The 22098-nt window shown below is 37.2% G+C and overlaps 1 pseudogene; it reads left to right on the top strand.

Moving 5' to 3' along the window:
* The first annotated feature begins 11123 nt into the window (after window positions 1-11123).
* LOC114651347 (zinc finger BED domain-containing protein 5-like) lies at window positions 11124-13199 on the top strand (annotated as a pseudogene).
* Window positions 13200-22098: the final 8899 nt, after the last annotated feature.

The raw sequence follows: 22098 nt of genomic DNA, 5'->3' as shown, positions 1-22098 counted from the left end.
GATGTTGAATATCTTGGGTTTGCCATCTGCTTCTCACTCCATGGATCTTGCTTTAAACATATTTCTTGAAGATGACACCACTGGATACTGTCAAGTATCTTATTGTAAGCTTGGATGTTTCCCTCTTGTTCAATCAACATCTTTGCATTAGCACTACCCCTGCTCCTCTGCTTCACACTCTCTTCACTGCTTTTTAATTGCTGTAAAGATGCAATTCAAAATCTTTGGCTTGACCTACGGATTACTGCTTGGCTCTGTTTCTCAATACCTCCATTTTTTTTTTTGTTTCTCCTCACAGTCTCTGTTCTGTATTAGCTTATATGCTTCTTGTCTAATATTATTCTATGTTAATCAGTGTTCCCTAATTTTAATTATTTATTTTGTCTTTTTTCTCTTTCTTTGTCATGTAAAGCACTTTGAGCTACATTGTATGAAAATGTGCTATATAAATAAATGTTGTTGTTGTCTAACTGTTTGCCAAATGTGCTGAAATTGGTTGGTGCTTCCCATATGTTAGAGTCAAAAGGTGGAATAATATTCCCATGACCATCCAAATGACTTCAAATCTAGTGATGTTTAGGCACCTTTTGAAAATTTATAATGGTAACAATTTGCAAAATATTTTTGGAGTGCTTATGCTTTCTGCCTTTTCGCTGTCCTTTGAGATATCTGCAGCTGTATCAACATAACCAGTCATTTAATAGGTTTGATTTTGTTTGATTTCTGGTTTTAATTCTTGGGGTTGACTGTAGTGATAAACTTCTTGTGCTCATATTGAATTTTGTTCTCTTTTATTTGTGGACATTGTACTTTCTATTCACACATGCTGTGTGTATTAGCTTTTTCTGTAAGTCACCTGGGAAGGTGTTTGCTAAACAAAAAGAATAATGATTATAATAGAGATTGAAAAAAAAAATCAGATGCTTACTTGTTTTGCTCTTCTATTGGTTTGTTTGCTACAAGGAATTCCATTCATACAACAACTGGAGCAGAGCGGCATTATTGACACAACAGTTGGTACTGCTGGCACTCAGATTTAGGAAAATGTGTCAGATATCTCATTATTCTCAGCACATCTATCCAATTTGATGGGTCTTCAGTCAGTCAGTCATTATCCAACCCGCTATATCCTAACACAGGGTCACGGGGACGCAATCCCAGCCAGCACAGGGCACAAGACAGGAACAAACCCCGGGCAGGGTGCCAGCCCACCGCAGGGCACACACACACAAATACACACACTTACCAAGCACACACATCAAGCACAATTTAGGATCGGCAATGCACCTAACTTGCATGTCTTTGGACTGTGAGAGGAAACCAGAGCACCTGGAAGAAACCCATGCAGACACGGGGAGAACATGCAAACTCCACACAGGGAGGACCCGGGAAGCAAACCCAGGTCTCCTTACTACGAGGCAGCAGTGCTACCACTGCGCCACCGTGCCGTTGATGGGTCTTGAGGGTGCCAGTCCTATCAGAATGCTAAATCTGTCCATTAATGTTATGTAAGGAGACGAAAAATGTTATTTTTATTAGAAATGTGTATATATACTGTTGAGTTTATAAAGAGTTAAAAGAAACTCTGGTGTACCAGGATAATATCAAATGTAAGGGATGGGTTGTGTTGAGAGAGCTTACAGAATGGAAATTTCTCCCTCTGACATTATGGTGACAGGACATCAGTTTCTTCTTTAATGTCAGTAAAATCAAGGAAAGAGTCAAAGATTTCAGGAAGCAGGAGGCACACCACATTCTCATCTAGTTTAGAGATGATGTTCATCAACTTTAAATTTCTTTGAATGGTCATCTCTGATGACCTGAAGTGGGCACAACACCTCTTAGCTACAGCGAAGAAAGCTCACCAACTCTTTACTTCCTTATGTAATCTGGAGAAAGCCTGTATGTCTCCATCTTTGCTCATTAACTTTTGCAGGTCACAATACAGTGCATACTTACAGGCTACATCACACACTTGGTCAATGTACTGCCACAAAGCAATGTAGATGAGGTAGTCAGTACAAAATAATTCTGGCACATACCTGGCATCTGTTCAAGCCCTATATATCACACACTGCCTTTGAAAGGCAAACAGCATTTTTAAAGACCTCAGCCATCCTATGTTGTCACTTTTCTGCCTCCTCCTTTCTGGCAAACATTATAGGACCATTAGCACTACCGCCTGTAAAATCAGGGGGACTATTCATCTCTAAGTGATAAGATTACTCAACAGCCCCTGACAAATACATGTTGTTGTGTATGTACAGTATATATATGTTGCCTCCATTATAAAATGTTGTACACATTGTCTTTTTTTGTCTGTTTATGATATTGTAGTACTGTAATTAGTATGAGAGAAGTATGATGAATGTCATTAGTCTATGTATACATGACAATAAACTTGAACTTGAAGTTGAATGTACATTAACTTAAATGGTTATTTGAGATTACTTTGCAACAAAATGGAAGAAAATTTAATAATGATTTTTCTAGAAAATATACCACGGCCCTTAGGAAAAGAAATAATTTCCAAACAGGAGAAAAAGAGAGGAAGGGCTATTCAACTGGAGATCACATCGATGTCCTCAATTACAAACATCTAATGTGAACATTCATGCCAGGACCAAACAAGAGTGTGCTACTCTAAATAATAAAGCCTTAAACCTTAATTTATAAGTTGAGGTCCATGAATCACCTCAAGCATTGGTTGTAGTTCAGTCCAGCAAAGGTGAGACAAATATAATTTTATTTGTCTGTGGCTGTTTAGGAAGACTAATATTTTTTGATTGCAGTGTACAATCTGGAGTTATCGGTATTATTACATTCTTTAAGGTAGTGAGGGAAAAGCCATTCATAACTTTATATGTAATGACTGCCTCCTTAAAAGGCTTGAGAAAAAGGAATGAGAAATGACCACATCTTCTTCTCAGTCAGTGGAGAAAAAATTCCATTGCTGGTGGAGCAGCCTGTGAGAAGTCAGAGACTGTATATAGCCAATCAGTCAGACAAAGGTATGGCTGCTGCTGTTAAGAATGAGCTCAACGACAGATTAGAAAGAATAGACTGCAGCCAGGGAAGCTTAAGGTCTGGTGTTACCAGTCCACCTTATACTAGCAGCCGATGTGGCCCCTGAAATTATGTGAGATTAATTGATCTGCAGTGCTAAAGACGGATTCAAAAGGCAACAGCTTCTGTATATTTACAAGTGTCTGTGTGTTCCCCATTGTCCCTCCAACGCAGCCTTGCTTCTCAAGAACATCCTCCACCTGCCACTCAGTTAACTTGGGATACAAGAAAGAGAAAGTAAAGCTTGTTTTTGAGGACAAAGTAAAGCTTGTTTTTGAGCTAAACGACTCTTCTGACCCATCAGTTCAAAATACCAAGGCCCGAGTCCAAACAGGACACCTCTGCAGAAGTGGTTAAAATGAAAGAGGAGAAGTATAAGCTAACAGCAGTGAGCCAAAGGAAGTGAGGGAGACAAGTGGAGTGGTCATAATCAGCAGGGCAATTACTTGACATATGAAAGACACCTCAAACTAGACTGAGCTTCCTTATCAGGTTCACTTATGACACCCTCCTAAGTTCCAGCAACCTCCAGTATTGGTATGTCTCAGAGTCAACTTTTCAGTTCTGTGATGTACCATACCTAAGCTTACAGTACCTCCTAACTAGCTGTAAAGTGACACCACAATAAGGTCCTGTGGAAGCTTGTTGAAGTCGTAGAGGACTGCAGGGTGGAAGCAATCAACCAACCATCTCATCAGTTGATACACTTTACTGAAGTAGAGTACAGAATATCTCCAGGAAAAAGAAGTCAGTCCTGGTACCAGGATGTAAGTGGAAAATGAGAGAAGACCTTGAGTATTGGTTGAAGAGCCTGATTGAGATCACAAAAATGTTGTTACCCCAAGACATCATCCTTTGGTAGTGATAGAGCTTACGGCATGGGAGAAAGAACTGGAGTTGGATTTTGAAAGAAAGGATAGATATATGGAGCGGATAGCAAAGTGCAGAGAAGCAAGTTGGAAGGTAACCATTTATTCTGTCAGTTGGAGAGGTTTCACAGGAATCTCTGCACAGCCTCTGATGAAGGACCTGGAAGTTACCAGACTAAGGTTAAGGAAAGCACTCAAGGAGCTGGCAGAAGAGCTGGAACAAGGAAGGTACATGGTGTGGTTAAGACTTAGGTTCTAGAGTCAGCTCCAGGGAGCGGTAAGGAGATGTTCTTGCCACTGCTCCACCACCTTAAGATGTCCTGGAAATAATGCAGTGAAACATCAGTGAAAGGTGGTTCCCAGCTGACAATCCTGCAACTGGCTCTTTGGCACCGTTGAAGGTGCATCAGGCAGCAATGCCAAGCAGGTAGCTGATATCTGTGCTTATTCTTAAATCTAAAAATTATTTTGAAATCAACTGTAAACTTAATTATTACTTATCAAAGCTTTCTTTGTATAGTATGTCAAATGTCAATGCATTATCCTTATCCTATTTAGAAATAGATAGATAGCATAGCTACATGTATTTCTCGCTCTCATATATATATATATATATATATATATATATATATATATATATATATATATATATATATATATTCTTTCAGGAAGATTTACATTTAATTTTACACTCAGTCTCTGACTTACAGTGAACACAAAGAATCCTGTGCTTCAAGCTTGTAAACACAGTGATATGCGTTAGATATGTATTATTTATAAAGTAAAGAACTGCAAACATATGCATACAAAATTTACATACAGTATAAACAATTTCAGCCACGCATAATATTTTCATAAATAAGAAAAAGCTGTTGATATCAAAAAATATTACACAAAACAATAGTCAAATATATATACACTGTGGGCGGCATGGTGGTGCAGTGGGTAGCGCTGCTGCCTCGCAGTTGGGAGATCTGGGGACCTGGGAGATTCCCGGGTCCTCCCTGCGTGGAGTTTGCATGTTCTCCCCGTGTCTGCGTGGGTTTCCTCCCACAGTCCAAAGACATGCAGGTTAGGTGGATTGGCAATTCTAAATTGGCCCTAGTGTATGCTTGGTGTGTGGGTGTGTTTGTGGGTGTCCTGCGGTGGGTTGGCACCCTGCCCAGGATTGGTTCCTGCCTTTTGCCCTGTGTTGGCTGGGATTGGCTCCAGCAGACCCCCGTGACCCTGTGTTCGGATTCAGCGGGTTGGAAAATGGATGGATGGATGGATATACACTGTATATATATCCAATAATATATATATAAATTAATACAGATTTATTCTGATTATTTTTGCATTAGTTTCATATCATAGCTCATGAAATTAAATATGTTTACAGAAAAGTAGAGAATCATTATATTTATTCATCATCTTTTTTATGTTTGGTTTTGGTTTTTGTCACATTGCATGGAAATCACCTACTTTGCAAGGGAAGAGTTTTATCATAGAATATAAGGAAATGTGCAGAAATAATATTCAGTGAAAGGAGACGTCCTTAATGAGCTTTTGTAAATGATGACACACAGTTTTAATTCTTTTCAGCTTAGTGAGTACTCATCATTGGAAATATGACTACTTTAATCTGTACTAAAGACGGGGCACTTATTGAGTACTCTTGAAAGGAAGTGTCACCAAGGATTAACTGGTGTTCTATGAAAACTATTTTTTCTGAGTAATTAGTATATTGAGATACAACTAAAGGTGTAGAGAGCTAGAGATAATAACACTTAGTAAGCATCAGCAGTGATCAGTAATGTCTGAAATACCTCTAGGTCTCATTAACTTGGCCGAACAGTAATTTCACATGTGCTAACATCGCCTAGATTTTTCTTTTATGTATTATCTAACCTCCCCCCACCACACTAAGTATAAGCATGGCTATAAAAAGTAAAAGTGAAACATAAAATAGATAAAGCACATATAAATCAGGAAACAAAAGCAAATGTGAATGTAAATCTTTTTTAAAGCCAGAAAGCAGCTTTTACGAACAAATTGAATATGGTGTAATGATCCGATAAGTCTCTTGATATTCTCCAGGTTGTAACTAAATATAAAACCTTCTAAAGCATGAGTGCATTACCTCAGTTTGAGGTAAGATGAGTATATATTATAGAATTTTATGCCAAGCTCTTCTGACAGTAAGCCACTCTGAAGAGGGACAGTTCTGAAAAGCATGACTGAGCTTAGCAATCGCCTTAGAATTAAAACTGAATGAAAAAATAGGAAAGCGAGCTACAGTATAAGCCATGAGCCTAAGTTAAATTGTACTTATTTGAGGACACAGAAGAAATAATACATAAAATGAAATGAATGTAAGTTAGACAACTCCTCACATACTATTAATGCATTTAGGAGATATTTTAATCAATGTGGTATCTTAAAGTATTTTGTTTTATTAATGCAGACTGTAATGGTTCAGTGTTTGCAGTAGCTAGGCAGGTTGATGACATTCACAAACTTCAAATGTTTGAATATGCTGGAGCTATACTGCAGAAATGTATCTCAAAATGTGTTAATGATAAATTATAATGCAATATTAATTAGGTTATTGACATATTACATGATATTCTGTTAGATTGTCAGATATTGCAAAATGGTGTGGGATATTCAAGATTCTGTTTATCTATGTATCTTTAGGAACTGTATAGATGAATCCCTCAAACTCAAATCTCATTAGAGCTCTGGAATCTTATTAGAAGATAGCAACAATTAAGAAGTTCTTTCCATCCATCAATAATTTAATAATGCATTAGTCACACTCCTAGTCCTAATGCTATTTGTGCAGGGTATCTCTGGCACTGCCCTCCAGTGGTTCAAGTCCTATCTGACTGATAGGCTACAGTTTGTTTGTCTTGGCAACAGCAGATCCAGTTAATAAATATCTTGTTGTCTTGTCACGTGACAAGAAAGCAAAAAACTCTTTGGTATAGTACTAATGTGCATTAAGGTATTTTAGGTATGCATCTTGAAAACAGGAATCTAAATTATGTTCCTTCAGATGTCTGAGACACACGTTATCTTATGTCTATCCTAGTACATCTATATGTATGTTCGTACAGACAACTGATATGAACTCCGCAGGATTTCAACTGCCCGTTTACAATATGAAATTAAATATCAATACCAACATAAAATGTGAAAAATAAATCACCAAAACATTTATAAATCTTTTCACATATATAGAATATTCTCAAATTTTACTGTTAAGTTGAAAGGTCATAAGGGAACCAGAAGTTAGAATTGAAATCCTGCAAAAATTGACTTCTCCATCTCCTAGCTCATTCCTGGTAGTGTACATTCTCTAGGTGTAAATAAATGTCTAAAATTATCAAGTGAAGCATGCAAAAATCTCACAGCAGCTCTATACAGGGTGCACCGAAGATAATATATCTACAGTATGTCTGTGTCTAGCTCATTAGTACAAACAGGCTTGAAAATTTAAAGCTAAAATTTGTTTTCTGTTTGGAAAACTAAAAATTACTCAGGGTGTGAATTAAAACATCTATGAGAGTGAATAAATATTTATGCAACTTCAGTACGCCTATCATTAGGGTGGTCAATCCAAGTAATGTCCTGCTTTCAGTTTGCAAAAGTGGCTGTGTTGCCCCCCTTGAGATACAATGGATATCACAATTTCATCTTTGGTTTATGAAAATGCTTAAATTATGATAAATAATATCAGACCTTTGTTCATTTTAAAAAAAAGATGATGTAATTAGCTGTAATAATCAGCACAAAATTAGTCATAAATTGTAAAAATAAATTGATACTCAAAACAACAAGAGTAATGAGGCTGTCAGTTTTTTGCCATCATAAGTATATACACCCATGAAAATACTATGGGTTCAGGTTTAATCACACTCCAAACCATACAATAGAATAATTTGCCAGAGACAAAAATTATTATTTACATCATGAAACAATTTGAAACCCATTATTAGGAAGCTGACGAAATATGGCAGCACTGGGAAATTGCAAAGATCAGCACATCCGTACAAAGTTGATGAGTGGGCAAAGAAAATAGCTTATCATTAAGGCTACCATGTACCCAATGACAATATTAAAAGAGCTATAGAAATTTATTGGTGTTATTAGCCATTCCATAAATATTACAACCATTTCCAAAATCACCAAAAGTCTGAAATATGGGGTTGTGCAGTAAGATGAAAGCCAATACTCACAAAAATGAATATTGAAGCACATATACATTTTACAGGAAAACACATCAGTAGCTCAAGCCCATGTGGTGAATGTCTAAATGTTTTCAGGTTTAATAAGACCCAGATAGAACCTTTTGCTCTTAATTCCAAAAGATATATATGGTGAAAAGCCAACACAGCCCATTGTTCAAAGAACGCAGTACTTACTGTCAAGTATGGCGGTGATACAATTATGCTATGCGGTCTCTCCTTCTCCTCTTCAGCAAAAACTGGGATCTAGTCGGGGTGGATAGGATAACGATTAGCTTTGAATATCAAGTTCTTCTTCTTAAACGGCCTCCCTCTTCCACTGACTGTATCTACAGACAGCAGTCTCCAAACAGAGTATATTAAATTTATGTTATTTATAATAAACATTTGGAATACTCTATTTATAATTGAGATTATATTATTTTAATTATGAAGTGGAAAAATGCATGTATAGTATGACATTTTAAAAACTGTTAAATTCATTTAAATATTTTAGTCTGTCAATATTTACAAATTTGTATATTAGTATTTCTATGTTCTTTAAAAGTTTTGAAGGATGCGGCTAGCTTTATTTTTATAGGAAATTTTTCTGTTTTCCAATATGAGAAGAAGCAGGAAGACAAAAAAGACAAGGACGGGAACTGGGAGTTGATATGTTTGGATAGAGATTGTACAGATGTGGTAAAGAAAGCCTCCAAAGAAGAATATCCATTGCATTCTGTCTCTGCGTCTCTGACCACCAGCTCACTAGCCCAGCACTTACACATTATTTAGATGTAGTCAGTGGGACGTAACTGATACCTACTCATATATCCAGTTTCTAGGAACACCATCATTACACCTGCCGTAAAAGTTCTCTGCATTGAACGTACATTCGAATTTTCAATGACTAAGGTCATTATACACATATTCTGGCAATGTGAACACTTTAAAGAAAGGTTTGCAAATGTATTAAAAATGAAAATTTTAAATCTCTCATTCATATAAGTACTCAGACCCTTTGCTGTGGCACTTCAAATTGTGGTCAGGTGCATCCTGTTTGCTTTTATTATCCTTGAGAAGTGTCTAGAACTTGACTGGAGTCCACCTGTGGCAAACTGAATTGACTGGATAGAGTTTAGGAACGCACACACCTGTGCAGTAAAAGGTCCAATTCACACTGCATATCAGGACCAAAAACAAAGCCACAAAGTCCAAGGAACTCTTTGTAGACCTCCATAATAAAATGGGGTTAAGCATCAATCAAGGTAAGGGTAAAAAAAAAACATTTCTAAAGGTGTGAGCGTTCCCAAAAGTACAGTGGCCTATATAATTGTGAAATGAAAGAAGTTTGGAAATACCAGGACTCTCCCTATACTTGGCTGTCTGGCCAGATGGAGTAATTGGGCAAGAGAGTAACTTGGTTAGGGAGGTGCCCAAGAACCCAGTGGTCACTCTAAAAGAGCTTCTGAAGTCCTTTGCTGAGATAGAAGAACCCATCAAAAGGGCAACCATTTCAGCAGTATTTCATCAATCAGACGTTTGTGGAGGAGTGGCTAGTCGGAAGGCCACTCTTGAGTAAAAGGCATAAAGGACACTGAGTGCATGAGGAAAAAGATTCTCTGGTCTTTTGAGACAAAAATTAAATTCTTTTGGCAGAAATTCAAGCACTATGTCTTGCAAAGACCTGGCAAATTTCATCACCTGCTTAATGCCAACCCTATGGTGAAGCATGGTGGTGGGAACATGATGCTTTGGAGGAGCTACATGGAGACTGGTCAAAATTTAGGGAAGGATGAATGCTCCAAAATACAGAGACAAACTTAAACAAAGTGTACTCCAGACAGCATAGAACCTTAGACTGGGGAGACAATTCGCCTTTCAGCATGTCAATGGCCCAAAGCAAACAGCCAAGGCAATGCTGGAGTGGTCCTGTCTCTGACTGGCCCAGGCAAAGCCCAGTCTTAAACCCTATAGAACATCTGTGGAAAGACCTGAGGATGGACGTTTACAGATGCTTCCCGTCCAGTCTAAGAGATCTTGCCAATAAGAATGGGATGAACTGCCCAAGTCAAGGTGTAAACTCTTATAGAGATTTAGCCCAAGAAGGATCAAGGCTGGAATCATTGCATTAAGGGTCTGAACACTTATCTGAATGAGAGATTTCAGTTTTTGATTTTTATTAAACTTTTCTGAAAACAAGTTTTCACTTTGTCATTATGGGTTATTGAGTGTAGATCAAAGGGCAAACATGGTAAATGTATCCATTTAAAATTCAATCTTCAAAACAATAAAGTGTACAGAAAGTGAAGGGGTCTGAATACTTTTTGAATTGACTATATATATATTCCCTATACTTGAGAAGTAAACAGACACTATACACTGCCCAAAGGAATGTAGGAATTTTGGATGTATAATGGAATTTTTAACTTCATTTAATGATTGTGGAAGAACAACAAATTATTAACAGTAAATTAAATGTGTACCAGGCTGTCCAGGTTTTGTCTAAATGAGAGTAAAACAGGTTGAGATTTAGACTTACTCTCATCATTGTATTGCCCCACTTTAGTGTTTCTTGATTTTGATAAAGGCTGCTGTGTGTTTTAGTACACAACAACAGTCTGCTGTCATCTAAAAGAAAAACAAGCTCATCTTTAGAAAAGTGTGCTTTGCTTTAGAGCAGCGGTTCTCAACCTGTGGGTCGCGACCCCGTTGGGGGTTGAATGACGATTTGCCAGGGGTCGCCTAAGATCATTGGAAATATGGGTTTTGTCTATTCTAATGTGTAAAACTTGTTATTGTACAATTTTTTTCCATTGGTAGTTACTAGTTTTTTACTATAATTGTCATTCGAGGATAGATGTTGCAGACAATTGAATGAGAATAATTTCAAAAGTTTTAATTGTCGTAACTTTATTATTTTTAACTGTTTACATTACTGTACACAGTTTTACGTAACGTCACGCTGTTGCGGGGATTTACGCATTTCGTGACGTAATTGAAATCACATCCGTTTCTAATTAGTAAAGCATAAACAAACGTTTTATAGTCCGTGTTATTGAAGCTATTGTTATATAATATTTTCATTAGCGAACCAACCCATGACAATGGATCATGTAGAGAAGAACATTAAGAAAAGAAAATATAGTGACGATTTTTTACAATACGGTTTTACTTCAATAGTTACAGCAGGAATTGAGAAACCGCAATGCGTTATTTGTAATGAAGTTCTAGCAGCCGAATCTATGAAGCCGAACAAACTGAAACGTCATTTTGATAGCAAGCATCTGAGCTTTGCTGGCAAGGATACCCAGTATTTTAGAAGCAAAGCTGATAGAGTCAAGAAAGCCAGACTTGACACTGGCGGCAAGTACCACCAACAAAACGTAGCAGCTGTTGAAGCTTCATATTTGGTGGCTCTCAGAATCGCCAGATCTATGAAACCTCACACCATTGCTGAAGATTTACTGTTGCCAGCAGCCAAAGACATTGTTCGAGTTATGATCGGAGCCGAATTTGTTACGAAATTGATTGCAATTTCCTTATCTAACGACACTGTCCGCAAAAGAATAGGTGACATGTCTGCTGATACAGTATTATTGATCAGGTAATCCAGGAAATGAAATCTGCTCCACTTCCAATATTTAGCATCCAGCTTGATGAATCTACAGACGTTGCAAACTGTTCACAATTACTGGTTTACATGAGGTATATTAATGATGGCGAATATAAAGATGAGTTTCTTTTTTGCAAACATCTTGAAACGACAACTACTGCACGTGATGTATTTGACACAATTGGTTCATTTCTGAAAGAGCATAAGATCTCTTGGGAAAAGGTTTGTGGTGTTAGCACAGATGGTGCTCCAGCTATGCTAGGATGTCGGTCTGGATTTCAACGTTTGGTACTGAATGAGTCACCAAAAGTCATCAGAAGTCACTGTATGATTCATCGACAAATATTAGCAACAAAGATGCTGCCACAAGGGTTACAAGAGTAATGAAAAGTCCCGTCAATTTTGTAAAAGCAAGTGCTTTAAACGGTCAAATGTTTTCGAAACTTTGTAATGAGTTGGATGCGTCCAACAATGCTCTGCTATTTCACACTGAAGTGGGATGGTTGTCGAGAGGAAAATTTTTAAAACGTGTTTTTGATCTTCGTGATGAACTAAAAACGTTTCTTAATCAGAAAGCAAGACCGCAGTTCAAAGCACTTTTCAGCGATGAAAGTGAACTGCAGAAAATAGCTTACTTGGTGGACATCTTTGCCATCTTGAATGAGTTAAATTTATCACCGCAAGGACCAAATGCAACATGCCTCGATTTGTCTGAAAAAATCCAATCATTCCAAATGAAACTTCAGCTTTGGCAAAAAAAATTGGATGAAAATAAAATTTACATGTTGCCCACCTTATCTGCTTTCTTTGAGGAAAATGACATTGATCCTGACAAAAGGATTACAATGATAATTTCTGTGAAAGAACATTTGCACATGCTTGTGGACGAAATTTCATCGTACTTTCTAAATCTACCTGACACCCCGTTTGCACTTGCCAGAAGTCCATTCACAGTCAAAGTTGAAGATAATCCTGAGACAGCACAAGAGGAGTTAATTGAACTCATTAACAGCAATGCAGCGAGAAATGATTGATCTTCAATGTCAGTTACAAAATTCTGGATCAAGTGTTTGCAGTCATATCCTGTTCTGTCTGAGACTGTGTTGCGCCTTCTTCTTCCATTTCCAACAACATATCTTTGCGAAACAGGGTTTTCCAGCTTGTTGGTTATCAAGTCTAAATACAGAAGTAGACTTGTTGCAGAAGATGATCTTCGTTGTGCTCTTGCAAAGACTGCCCCGAGAATTTCTGATCTGGTGAGAAAGAAGCAGCATCAACCTTCGCACTGACGTTGGCTTTTTACGCGTACTGTCGCAACAATTTTGTAGCAATGTAGTTTACTGTTGTTATATTAAGACTGTTACCCATGCTACGCCATGCTTTTCACATTTTCACATAAGTATACAACATGAATACGGTGAAAACAGTTCAATACACAATGAAATAATAATAATTCATTACATTTATATAGCGCTTTTCTCAGTACTCAAAGCGCTAGCCACACAGGGAGGAACTGGGAAGCGAACCCACAATCTTCCACAGTCTCCTTACTGCAAAGCAGCAGTACTACCACTGCACCACCTGTGAGGATGAAAAACAAATAAACGTAAGTCATAAAGACAAAGTTTAATTTATTTGTAATTAGAAATAAATATTTCACAATATATAATTACATATTGTTTTTGTTATTAATCAATACGCTTTAATTATGTTCAATTTGTAACAATGAAAATACATCCTGCATATCAGATATTTACATTACGATTCATAACAGTAGCAAAATTACAGTTATGAAGTAGCAACGAAAATAATTTTACGGTTGGGGTAACCACAGCATGGGAAATTGTGTTAAAGGGTCGTGGCACTAGAAAGGATGAGAACCGCTGCTTTAGAGGCATGCCTCTCATTGCTTTTGTTTTTGTCCTTAAAACAATATGTGTCCGATTTTCTGATTTATACTTTGCTGTTATTGGTTATTAAATTATGATGTCATATTTACTTTGTATTACTTATCATGAATTAATATCATTCTACTGCAGGAACAGTAACGAAAACATATAATGATATTGTTATCAGCCCACTGTTTCCCAATCACTAATTGTGATGTAGGCAACTTCAGGGTTAACGTTAACTAAGTAATACTGTATGCTTAATCATAAAAGTGCCTCCTTAAGAAGGCTTATGAGAAATGCACGAAAAAGTAGCTTGTGCGTTATATAAAATTGCTTGTTTAATCAGTAAGATTTGGCGTTTTTTGGGAAAAGTAGCCCAGCTAACTTGGGGATTGGTGCAATACAGCTAATTAATGAATGGTGTTTATTATGTATTTATTATGCTTTTAAGAAAACTTTTTATGACCTGTTTTTTCAGCACTATTTACTGTATAATTACCTTTTTAAAAGTGCAAAGGTTTGTTCTAAAAGAACTCTTAAAATTTACTTGCACAAAACAAAACATTTTTGCCAACACCACCTCTGGAGTCGGAGCTCTTCACTCCTTCTATATATAGTTAGATGCTTCTGTTCTGCTAAAGCTAAAAGTAACAAACACAGGTTGTCACTTCGGATTGTACTCTTTTGAAAATGAGACTATGTTAAAACTGAAAATTTTGGATGTATAAGTATTCAAATAGACTTTTCTGCTGAATTCAAAGCAAAAAGTGCTTCAGTAAAAGTCAAATTAATTAAAGAATTAAACAATTACAGATCAAAGTGTAGTACTAGGGTGTTGTACCGTGTTAGCCATTATGAATGTAGAGAAAAGCCAAGCAAAATGACACCTTTTATTGGCTAACTAGAAAGATTACAATATGCAAGCTTTCGAGGCAACTCAGGCCCCTTCTTCAGGCAAGATGAAGAAGGGGCCTGAGTTGCCTCGAAAGCTTGCATATTGTAATCTTTCTAGTTAGCAGATCAAAGTGTGTATTTTTTGTAAAAATGATCCATGTTAGGCTCTGACCCCCATGTCTCTAAACTGGATTAGAGTTAGACATTGTTACTTAATTTACTTAAATATTGTTGGTTTCACCCCAGAAACCAGGCTGGTGGTAAGGCTATCCTTCTGGCATTGCAAGCAATCTCTGCTTCCATTTGGGAGATGGGCATCATCCAAACTAACTGGAGAATAGGACTTGATTTCCCTGTCTGGAAAGGGAAGGTTGATCGCCTGGATTGCAGCAAATACAGGGGGATAACGCTGTTCTCAATGCAGGCTAAGGTCCTTGCTAGGATCGTCCTCAATAGGACCTGTGATCATTTGCTAACCTAACAGAGACTGGAAGAGTCTGGTTTTATGCCAAAGACGTCTATCATTGACCACATCGTGCCACTGAGGGTTCTCTTTGAGTGCAAATGCAAATTTTCGCAGAGTTTCTTTGCAGCCTTTGTCAATTTTCGTAAAGTGTTTGACTCAGTTAATTGAGCTGCCCTGTGGGACATCCTGAGATTTCATGGGATCCCCCGAAGTTGCTGGATATCATGGCTGTACACTGGTACTGTGAGTGCTGTGAAGAGTGGAGGAAGAATCTCTGTGTTTTTTTCCCAATTGATTCTGGGGTTTGTCTGGGGTGTGTTCTTGCTCCTACTCTGTTCATTGCTTGCATGAACTGGGTGTTGGGCAGGGTTGTGGGGTCCAGCGGCTGTGGGGCATCTGTTGGTAAAGAGAGATTCACTTTGAGATTGATTTTGCTGATGATGTTGTGATCTTCGCAGAGTCAATGTAGGCTCTAATTGGGGCTCTCGAGAGACTGTTTGAGTGTCTGTGATTGCAAGTGTCTTTAGAGTCCTGATGCTTCCTGTATTGCCAGGCATGCATGCTATCCAGTGACCTGAGACCAAGACTGGACTCCTCTGGTATTGTCTCTTTGTAGAATCCTTGGGTACTGCTGGTTTAATTTTGTGTTGTGTGCTCATGGAGTCCTGTATGAGGCACTTACCTGCATTGTGAGGGAGAGTCAGTTACGGCACCACAGCAATGTGATGCCATTCCCTGAAGGTGATCTGGCTTGCAGAATCCTCATTGCTGAAGACCTGAACAGCTGGACTAGGCCAAGGGACATCTAACATAATACCTGGCTATGGCAGACAGATAGTCATTTCTGGAGGGTGGGACTGGACCACGTATCTGCCACAGGGCTTACTGACCGGGATCCCGAGCTTTTTCGTCATGTGGTGGATGAGGCAAAATGATGTATCAGTGCATGCACCTGTCATGATTGTTGGTTTAAACATCTTTTTAAAAGTGAAAAATGTCCCACATGATGGTTCCTTATTAAAGCTTCTATATCAATAAAATCTGAATGAAGTTCTAAATACTTTTAAATATTCTCAATAAGTATGAATAAATCATCTTTTGTGAATGTTGGCTGAAATCTTCCTAATATATACATGGGTTGTTTATTTCACAAATACACCGAAACTATATTGTATTAAATGCACTGTACACGTTTTATAGCTAATCATTTTATTACATTTCTAACAATTCTTAAATGAAACAAGAGGCTCAAACCAATGATTAGCTTCACTTGTAATGATCCTGAATCTGAAAAACAGCTTGGAAATCTGTGGAAAGTAAAATCAAAATGTTTGTTGGATGATACAATACATATTTAACTGGAAAATGAACGTATATAACTTAAATAAAACAACAACAGCTTCAAAATAAAAATAAAATTTTTAAATATACCAGATAACATGTAGTATTGGTCCTCAGCAGTGGTGAGCAGTGCCTCAGAGATGAATACAAAATTCAGCTAAGTAAGAGGGATATGATTGTAACAGGTAATTTTTTTAAGGACTGTTTTTAAAATGACCTATTCAATCTGAGATCAAAATTCAAGTATGAGTTAGACACAAAACATGAATCAGAAAAAAAAATCACAGTGTTCTGTCAAAAATATATAGGTATGAAAGGCACAAGCATTTGAACACAATGTGAACAAAATATTTTTCTGGACTTTGTAAATTTGCAAAGAAAGGTTGAAGCAGATAAAACAGCCTGGTGACGTGAACTCAAGATTGCCTACTTATGCATTTGCTGAAAGCTCCTATTTGAGACAAGTATTTGTTAGACATAATATTTGTCAAGTGCTTAGATAACTGTAGAACATAAAGTTCACAGACATACTGTATATGTTGTTTGTTACTGACTTGAAAGTACAGTAAATAACTTTTGCGTCACAGCCCGAACAGTATTGGGCAAGTCTCTAGGGGATGAATGATCCTATTTACTGATTTTTTGGCTTTACTCTATATGTAAAATATACCCTGTCACATCATTAATGATGTTTCTGACTACTTTTCCTTAGAATATGAAGATAGTATTTAGTGAAAAAATATAACTCTAAATAAGCTGATGACTTAAAGCTATATTAAGAATAATTATGAACAATGTTTAATCTTAATTAAAATACTGAATTGAAGTATGTTATAGAATAAAGCCTAATATTATCAATCGTAATACAGGATGAGATTTTTTATGCCAAAATGGAACTTTAAGATATGTTTAAAATATATTTTTAAATGTAGTCGGTAACAAGTGCAAATACTGTATAATTTGCTCCAGAACTTATTACAATAAAGTTAATATAGCTTATCTTTAAAATGGAGCTTCGACATGAAAGCTGAGTGACACAATGACAGAGAGTGGGCAGTTATTTTCAGATGCATACCGGTGAATAGATGGCACTTTCTTAAATGGTAAAGTGTAAGATACAACAATCAATATATGCTCTTACAATAATACATTTTAGGTTGGTGAGATTATCCAGCATTACTAAATGTAACTGAGCAGTTTTGTATTCATTCATTCATTCATTCATTCTCCTGGTCAGGACTACAGGGAATTAAACTCTATATTGGTAAACAGTTGTTATTAACACACCATTAAGTGTACTTTGGGACATAACTCTGTCTGTATTGCCTTTCATTACAATCAAGTTAAGAAACAGCATGTGTAAATATTCAACATTTCCTGTCTATATCAATGAAATTATTTTATTTTTGTCAATCATTTATAATTTGGTTCTGGTTTGCAATTCAGCTGCAAATACATCTGCAAAATGGGCAGTTAACTGCAATCTACTCTAAACCTCCCTGGACAAAACCTTTATCGTCTGACTTAATTTCTGTGAATCCTATTCATCAATAGATCCATAATGTGCAAAGGTCATTTAAAAATAAAAGACATCATTCTGCCAAGATTTGTGTTTGTATGAATGGATGTTAATAGATGCAATGCTAAAAAAAAAAGTAAAATAAAAAATACCTGTTATTGCAAAAGAGATTTTTTGAGTTCCAATTGAACATCTTATTGTGGTTCTTAGAAACAAATTATGAACATTTGCTTGCACTTTGCAACAGGTTTTCCTCATTATAATTGTTTTATTGGAGGAACAAATAAAGCATAAATGTTCAAGGACATTTTTCTACCTTAAACTACTTCTGAAAAGCACAAAGAGATTTTTTAAAGAAATATGGTCTTCTCTTTCCCGAGAAACTATAAAGTAGTATTCTAGTTCCTAGTAACCCAGCATGCATTAAATTTTATTAATTAAATAGGATTAAATATACAATTAACAACTGATAAATAAAACTCAACATACATTCAACAATATGTTCATGCTTTGTGCTAAAGAATATATGAACTGAATTTAAATAGTACAGTAATTGGAAGAAAGTGGCAGAGGAAAGGGTGAGGTCTTCAAGCAACAAACTTGAGAAACAAAACTTCCAAAGGCAATCTGGACCATAATGAAACTTTTCTTTAGTCTTAAAGCAAATGGCAGAGTTTTCCAAATCAGATCTTCTCCTTTTCTCTTTTTGTACTTTTGTACTTCAGGGAAGTCTGCCATCTTCCGACTGCCTGCTCTGTCTCCCATGCAAATATAGCAAAAAAAAAAAAAATACAGTACTTAACTAATTAGAAATAGGTTGGCAGTGGCTGTGTGACTTCTTCAATAGAGCAAGCAAAGATCTTCTTTAGATCTTTACTTGATCCACTTTGCTTTTGGGTGTATTCTTTAGTAGAAGGTTATTGGTAACATTCCCTGGAGAGGACCGCTGACCAGTCCGGGACATGATTTGTGAATAGAATGCTGCTGATCCACTAAAGAATTGGGGTATACCACTGTCAATACAGGAAGTTAAAGGATTTCAAGTCTGTTGAAGGGGGTCGGGAAACCAACAGGTAATCCTAACAACAATTCAGGAGCAACAGGAGGCTGCAACAATTATGGACTCTTGGCACTTTAAGGAAACAGATGTATACAATTCAAGGAATCAAAGATGACTCAGACCCATTTGTTGGCCATCTGTGCATGACCTTGGAGGTGTTCTCTGGCCACCTTTCAACCACACACCACAACCACACTTTCAGCCACACACCAATAAAACTGGGTGGCCAGCTAAATGGACTTGTGGATAAAGAAAGCAACATAAAAAAGTATGTATAAAGCTGAAACATGAGAGTGACCATGACGGAAGTAACAGCAGAAGTCAGCAGCCATTGATGTAATCAAGCCATCTTTCTCACACAACAGAAGCCTGTCACTTCTAAAAGGAGGGTTCTGTCACGATTCCATGAAAAGGAGGGTTAGCCACATAAATTCTGTACATTTGAACTGCACTTGCCAAAATGCCTCAATATACTATGTTACACATACACCAACAACAAAGTGGATTACTCCTCCTATTACACCCCAGCAGGAGAATGCTAAAACAAGATCCACGGGTTCAGGGAAGGTATCCTGAACCTTAAGAAAAACGTTTGCACTAAGATGAGCACACTTCTTTTAACTCTAATAAAGTATCTCCTTTCAGCACAAACAATGTGATGTAATTGCGCTGTTAAACAATGGAGATGCGGTATATAAAGACCATAGAGTGTGTGTGTGTGTGTTATAGTAGGGCAAAGTTTAAAATATTTTTGAACCTGCAATAAATTTCTTATTATTTCCTTCAAATTTTCTCTCCAGAATAATGTTAAGTTTATTTACTATAATTTTTTTTTAATAGGTGTTGCCATTAATCTGGTACTATTTAGATGGTGTGATGTTAGGGATGTGGCTTTCAGTCATCATTCTTTGTGATGTAAAAGATGCAACACATTAAAAGCCAGTGCCTGGCACTATGCAGTGTCTTGATATTTTAGATTCTTTTGAAAAGATGGTTGGTGTTCGCTGCTAAACAGGTCCATGGTTTTTGGTACTTTGCTAGGCTCTTTTGAGTTCTTGTTTAACATTTTAGTTTTGACACACATTCTTTTGATTATCCACTTTAGACTTTTTTGAGTAATGTTGGTTAATTTATCCCCTTGTCACTATTCATTCAGACTTGGTGTCTGGCCTTCTACATCTTCTGGCAGAACACTCTGGTAATGGGAGAAAAGCTGTAGTGTCTGGTTAGTGCTGTTGGACAATGTATTGCCATAGAGTCACACCAGGAGCCATCTCAGTTCATACACTAGTACTGTGCTAGCTGTCTGGATTAAAACAGCACTCAGAAGTACCTTCTTATTGGCCTGAGCTAAGGGTGTTTCCTGACCTGACTGAGCAAACACTGCTTTCTGAATATTCAGAGCAGAGCGGTTCCTGGTGATGGCAGCTGAGCTGTGTATTCAGCCCCCAACTTTTTTGCACTTGGCTGTATTGCCACAGACTCACAACATGAATTATCTGAGTTTGCAGATTAGCACAGTGATACAGTCATATGAAAAAGTTTGGGAACCCCTCTTAATTCTTTGGATTTTTGTTTATCATTGGCTGAGCTTTCAAAGTAATACTTTCCTTTTAATACTTTCCTTTTAATATATGAAATGCCTTATGGAAACAGTAGTATTTCAGCAGTGACATTAAGTTTATTGAATTAATGGAAAATATGCAATATGCATCATAACAAAATTAGACAGGTGCATAAATTTGGGCACCCCAACAGAGATATGACATCAATACTTAGTTGAGCCTCCTTTTGCAAATATAACAGCCTCTAGACGCCTCCTATAGCCTTTAATGAGTGTCTGGATTCTGGATGGAGGTATTTTTGACAATTCTTCCATACAAAATCTCTCCAGTTCAGTTCAATTTGATGGCTGAAGAGCATGGACAGCCTGCTTTAAATCATCCCATAGATTTTCGATGATATTCAAGTCAGGGGACTGTGACAGCCATTCCAGAACATTGTACTTCTCCCTCATGCAGATTTCGAACTGTGTTTTGGGTCATTGTCTTGTTGGAATACCCAACCCCTACATAACTTCAACTTTGTGACTGATGCTTAAACATTATCCTGAAAAATTTGTTGATATTGGGTTGAGTTGGGTTGAACTCGACTTTAACAAGGGCCCCAGTCCCTGAACTAGCCACACAGCCCCACAGCACGATGGAACCTCCACCAAATTTGACAACAGGTAGCAGGTGTTTTTCTTGGAATGGGTGTTCTTCTTCCGCCATGCAAAACGCTTTTTGTTATGACCAAATAACTCAATTTTTGTCTCATCAGTCCAAAGCACTTTGTTCCCAAATGAATCTGGCTTGTCTAAATGAGCATTTGCATACAACAAGCGACTCTGTTTGTGACATGAGTGCAGAAAGGGCTTCTTTCTCATCACCCTGCCATACTGATGTTCTTTGTGCAAATTGCACTGAATTGTAGAACGATGTACAAATATACCATCTGCAGCAAGATGTTCTTGCAGGTCTTTGGAAGTGATCTGTTGGTTGTCTGTAACCATTCTCACAATCCTGCGCATATGCCATTCCTGTATTTTTCTTCTTCTATAGACCTGGGTTTAACAGCAACTGTGCCTGTGGCCTTCCATTTCATGATTACATTCCTTACAGTTGACTCTGACAGTTTAAATCTCTGAGATAGCTTTTTGTAGCCTTCCCCTAAACCATGAGACTGAACAATCTTTGTTTTCAGATCTTTTGAGAGTTGCTTTGAGAATCCCATGCTGTCACTCTTCAGAGGAGAGTCACAGGGAAGCACAACTTGCAATTGACCACCTTCAATACCATTTTCTCATGATTGGACACACCTGTCTATGAAGTTCAAGGCTTAAGGAGCTAATCCAACCAATTTGGTGTTGCAAGTAATCAGTATTGAGCAGTTACATGCATTCAAATCAGCAAAATTACAAGGGGGCCCACATTTTTGCACAGCACGTTTTTCACATTTGATTTAATTTCATACAACTAAATACTGCTTCACTAAAAATCTTTGTTCGGAAAACACCCCAGTATTCAGATGTTCCTAGAAAATGAAAGACATACCACTGTTATCTTTTTTGTTGAAAGTACAGTCAATTATTATGCAGGCTGAGAGGGGTTCCCAAACTTTTT

This window comes from Erpetoichthys calabaricus, chromosome 4 (genome assembly GCF_900747795.2).
Source record: "Erpetoichthys calabaricus chromosome 4, fErpCal1.3, whole genome shotgun sequence".
Lineage (NCBI taxonomy): Eukaryota > Metazoa > Chordata > Cladistia > Polypteriformes > Polypteridae > Erpetoichthys > Erpetoichthys calabaricus.
Note: the sequence above shows the minus strand (reverse complement) of the source record. Positions and strands in the feature narration are given on the sequence as shown.